The following is a 6,009-nucleotide window of genomic DNA, read 5'->3' on the forward strand; positions in this document are numbered from 1 at the left end:
TGCAATCACAGCAACAGACTTTCAGATTTCTGCTTTATAACTTTGGCCTGTGGACTTTGGATAGTTATTCTCAACTAATGTGCATCAGCCAAGAAAGCAGGGCGGGATCTTTACAAGCTCCTAGGCATTTGGGGGAGGGCCAAGGCTCTAAAAAATGCAGTGTAGGTTAAATGTTTCAGCTGTAAGCTGAGTACTGTATTTGTGCCCAGCAAGCTCTGCGGCATTTCATATACAGTGCTTAAAGGGACAGTTCATCTTAAAAACAGCCAGAAGCTTACAGTTCATTTATGGGGTCACATAGTCAGCCTAATATCTATTGGATATGTCTGAAATCCCATGATATGCTCCTCTTCCGATTGGTCCGTACTGGCTTTTGTGACCCGATTATAGGCAGAGGAGCTAAACAATAGATTTGTCCCGATTTAACCCTCCACCTGTGCAAAATGAACTGATCTTTCAGTTGTGTGGTTTAGTCTGCTTTCTAGTCAGCAAGGTCATTGGCCCTTTGTACTTTATATGTTCCAGTAATAAAGTCGACTATTCTTGCCGACACCTGGTCTTGGGTCACGTCTCCTGGACACTGGTTATATAGCAATAGCCAATACTCCTCACTGGAAAGTTTAGACATTTTAGGCCACACAATCCATCCTGACCCAACCACAGCCAGTAATGTCCCAGTCTACCCAAACCTCTAGCAACTCTCATACAGAACTCACCTATTTAAGGTCAACAAATCATCACTGTGCCTAAGATCATGTTAAGTTTATGATGCACCAGAGGCTCTAAATAATGGAAATATACAAATGTGGGCACACACAGTTCACAACACAATAACTTTATTATAATGTGACTTTGTCTTGCACCTAGGTGACTAGAAATCTCATATTGGCTTCACTTCCCGCTGTTCCAATCATTTGTACTTGCACAAATAATCGGATCAATAGTTAGGTAGTCATGCCATTGGCAGCTCTTCATACGCTCCCAATCCAATCAACCGTGTTTGGTTAAGGTTCAGTTATTGCTATGCAGAAAATGGTGCTTAAATGGGGCTTTAAGCTGGCCATAGATGCAAAGATCTCCCGACCCGCCACTAACCATTCAGATCAATGTCTTACCAGTCAGATTAGTTAAAGAACAGATCAGCAATGTTCTGCCCCTGACAGCAATCGTACAATATGTCCAACAAAAGCTAGTGACAGTCTCCCACTGAAAATCGTACGATCGGCAATACACGCAGAGATATTATCGGCAGCCGACAGAAATTTTCTAACCTGTCCGATCGACCAAATGACCGATCTCCGCCGGACGAAAAATGTCGGGACTCTCCACTCACGGTCCGAAAATCGTACGAATCCTCGATTCGTACGATCAGATCTTTGCGTCTATGGCCAGCTTAAGACATACTGTTGCACACATAAAAGTAATGCATAGGGTAGGTAAGTGCAGAGGAGAGAGCACATCAATCTGGTTTCCAAAATAATCCTGAAAAAAGGCCAGAATCAAAGAAGTGAGGAACGCAGGCTTCATGGTTATACTTTGTTCTTAGGAGGATACAAGCAAAGGTAGACTAGATATCTTTAGTCTTGCCAAAAGGGACCTTCACTACAATTGGTCTCCATCGATGAACCTCAATAACGAATCCAGTAAGCCACTTACATCTGATAGGAAGCATAACAACAGGCCTGTCCCCTTCCCTACTTAGGAAAATACAGTTAAAACTACAACTTGCTAATATTTACCTGATGATGCTGTTCCTTTATATTTGGAAGATTCAATAAAAATACTATTTCTCAACAGCTGGCCTGTCAATAGGAGCTCCCTACTGTCTTTGTATACTTAATTAATTCATTTCATGGGTCTGTTAATCGCCTAGTTTCTGCATCATTGTCAGATCCACAATGCAGAGGATAGAAAGGGTCAGAAAAATATTGCTTTCAGTAGCAATTCATTTACAAATTGCTCCCGAGATGAACAAAAACATCAAATGTGGAAAATTGTAATGCAAGTCTAACAATAGTGTGACAGGAAGATATAATGATCCCTATCATTCTGCAGGTAGTTCTGCAGCTGTCAGCCTGAGGGACAATAATTGTTACATTTGAGGAGAATACCTGATTGCTGGGGGTTCTTTATATTATTGAAACTTTGGGCAATTGCCTGACACACAGATATTTTCTATATCTGTAACCTTGCTAAAAGGGCCCTAAACAAAGGTTCAAATTCAAAGTTTTACTGAAAACAATGTCAAACAACCACTGATCTAAAGACCCCTGGGAGGACGAACAACCCAAATCCTAGCCAGCTACATTATTTAAAGGATTACAGATTACACCTTTCCTATAACTAGGAAGAAAGAATCCCCTTGGAATATCAGAGTTTGTTTATCAGGACTTGTATATCGTAATGGAATTCCTATGTGACACAATATCCTTATATATAATAGGGGGTACATTATCCTCGGTGTATTTTACAATAGGGGATACATTATTGACAATATAGACCAACTGTCCCCCTTATTTCCGATCATCTCAGCTCAGTGCTTAGTTTGGCGACCTGCCAATGGCTAAGTATATGCACCTCTGCAACAAACATTTTGTGGCCAACATTATTTGGGAGATTGGGAGGCAGAAAATGATCTCTGTTTTTCCGAGTGCTGAGTGACTGCAGGGTTTATTAGCTACTGAAAATAAGCAGAGGAGGTTTAGGAAGCAGAAGGATGAACATGTTAGTACAGTTGAGTTCTCTGTACTTTGCTCTCTGTACAAATTTGTTGATTTATTTTTCAGGCAAATCTCTGGACACTGTTCCCATTTATAAACATGCACAAACTATTCAGTAAACAAAACTGAGATCCACTAACAAACAGCAGAAGGAGGCCAATATGATGTATAATCATGTCATTTCATTTCAAAATATCTGACAAAACGTGTAGAATTTGTTGTACCAAATGGATAGTTTCTACATAGATTCTTTCTATCTACGCTACTATTGCAAGTTAGAAAAATACAGCTTGTGTTGTGACAGGTATATTCATACCCTCTTGTACTGTATTTATTTACAGCCCGATATAGAAAGGAGGTCTATTAGTTATACACGGATTCCTCAGGTAAAAAATTCTGCACCAGGCAGCACCTAACTTGTCATACTGGGGTACCAGAAACCAAGTTCATTAAAAGCATAGTTCACCTTTAAAGTAAGTGTTATAGAACATCATATTAACAACTACTTAGTCTCCAGTATCTTATAGTTTTTGCGTTGTTTGCCTTCCAGTCCAGGTCCACTTTAAAATATCTGGTTTTCAGAGGTGAGCAGTGACTGTGCAATCTAACTGTAAATATTATGGGAGCAAAAGGTCTTTCTGCCTACCCCAATTCTACTGTTGTTCATATTGGCTCTTTATAAAGTATTTCTTGCTAAAGCTAAAGACTGATTCATACTAGCAACTGTGCAGGAACAACTTTTTAGATACATTATTAAAGGAGGAATCACTGGGGGTGCCAAATGTTAGGCACCCCCCCCAGTGACTGTAATCACTTACCTGATACCCCAGGCTGGTGCCCCTGTTATCAGAAAACTGCATCAGCCGTGGTTCTTCTTTGTGAGCACCACTGCTTCTTCCCCTTCTTCTTTCTTGGATGCCCATGACATAAACATGCACAGTAGTGTGAAAAAGTTAGCTTTTTTGTTATGTAAGTGACTACAACCTAACATTTGGCACCACCCATTGATTCACACTTTCCTTCTCCTTGAAGCTTTTGTGAGGGTGAGATGTAAGGATGTGCTATATCTATTATAGAGCAAGATAAGGAGACTGCAGCAGTCACTCCCAGGCATCTGTACTGTGCCACAAGGCAACTATGGCAACATTTGGCTGTAATGCAATGCCAACATTTAATGACATTAGTCATCTGATTATATACTACAGACTGTATCCTAGTGGAACTGAGACCAAACTCTCTTCCTTTAACAAATACTACGTAAACAGGCACAATTAGGTGTGACACTGATCCAGTGCCTATACTTTGCCTATGTCCAGGATTGCAATACTGGTGGCTCCTCCTGTTCCTCTATAGAAGAGGGATCCGTGACAGCTCCCATAGCTTGTGCGGCAAGATCATAGCACTGCTGTATCACAAACTCTGGAGGGATGATGCCCACATGCAGGGTGAGCAGTTTATAGCATTTAACCAGCTCTGTCTGTTTGTAGTACCAAAGAAGAAGGGAGAGGATGAGGAGGATTACTGATCATTATAAAGCACAGATTTAGACACAATATGTAGTTATTCTACAACTATAAACTTGCAGTATGTCTAGTGCCGGTTCAGCATACTTGATGAATTACTTGCAAAATGTATAAGGTGCAAAGATAAAAATAAACCCTGCAATAAACCCCCTGCCTTGAGGCAGCATTTCACTTCTCTCAGCCTGCAGAAAAAAAAACACATGCTGAGAGCGGCGGACCCACTGCTTCATGTGTACTTGGCCTAATGGTGACACTGTATGCGGCAGCACCAGAAGCTATTGCACCGGCACTCTGAAGTACAATTTATCAGTGTGCATTCAAACTGTCCCTTGCTTTTGTAAAACGGGGTGCAAGCTGTGGATTATATTTGGAAGCACCCATAATTACACTAGAACTCTGGGAAAACCTTAAATGCACTATAATATACATGAAGGCAACATGGGGCCAAGTACTAGTGTCTGTAATTATATTATTTTTTCCTTCTATGGCGACTAAGACTTTCATTTGTAGACAGTGTTAACCCATTTGGATTTTTATTGAGATCCTTGTTAGACACATAAGAAATGATGGTCCATGATGGCAGCTGTCTACAGCTCCCATAATCTCTGTTTAGCCACCAGCCCAGACTGGTGGCTAATAATCTGGATGTTCTGGCAAAGGGTAGAAGGGCTGCTATAATCTGTCATGGACTGACACTATTTACTGGGGGGGCTTTTTGGGCCTCCAAAATGCCAGAGCAGATTGTGAATCTCAGTCCAGGCAATGCTAACCATTATTTTTAAACGGCTAAAGATGGGAATTCCTGCTGGATCCTATTTCCTAAGAGCTTGGAATACGACACTTGCACTTTTCACAAAGAAAATGAGAGAACACGAAGGAAGCAGGTAATGTAGCACAAGAGGTCAGTTCTAAACAGATGGAAAACCAACATCCAGAGAAGCATGGCTAAGTGTGAAGGATTGTTATTGCAAGTCATAGACAATTACCTGTAATATTCGCCAGCTAGCATTCCTATAGGAGCAGAATCATCTCTTAAGACAGGAACCTCAATGACTTCCAGTTTATTACCCTGTTTTACAAATACTGTACGTAGAGATAAATGTTGGAAAGGAGAGCAAAGAACAGCATGAAATTGGCTCTGTCCTTACCCTGCTAGTTATGAGATCCGTGTAATAAATACACAACCACACAGTCACTGCGTTCTAGGAACTGGTGCACATTGCAAAGACACAGAGTCATTCAGTAAAAAGCATTGGCACACTGCTTTGGAATGGTACCAGCTGCACTTGGCAATCTCCATGGCCTTCTCTAAATATTTCAGAAACAGGCATGCAAAGCATCTTGTGGGGTACAAATATATGTTTTAATTGGTCCCAGTAATGTGTCAACCATAATCCAAGGTTCAGTCAGAGATCCTGCAAGTCAAAGCCATTCATAGTAGGTGCAACCTCTGCTTCCACCGGTAACTAAAAGCATTTAAACTTCTACAGCTCCCTTACCTTAGGAGGCAGACCCCCTTCCCCCAGATTAGAGACTGGTCAGTCCATGGTGGCCCATAAAAGCAGCAAAATGGCCCAAATCTCAGAAAACTAATAACCCTCATTATAAATGGAAATACAGCACTGGTTCTGGCACTTTGCAGGCTAATAATGCTCTATTTAGAGTTTTAAGGTTGGAAAGCACCAGTATTAATGATGATTCCCATTATATGGAGGTGTGGTGGTGGTTTCATGCTATGCTATGCTGTCCCCTTAGTTCCATAGCAC

Source organism: Xenopus laevis, chromosome 7L (assembly GCF_017654675.1).
Source record: "Xenopus laevis strain J_2021 chromosome 7L, Xenopus_laevis_v10.1, whole genome shotgun sequence".
In the NCBI taxonomy this organism is placed as follows: domain Eukaryota; kingdom Metazoa; phylum Chordata; class Amphibia; order Anura; family Pipidae; genus Xenopus; species Xenopus laevis.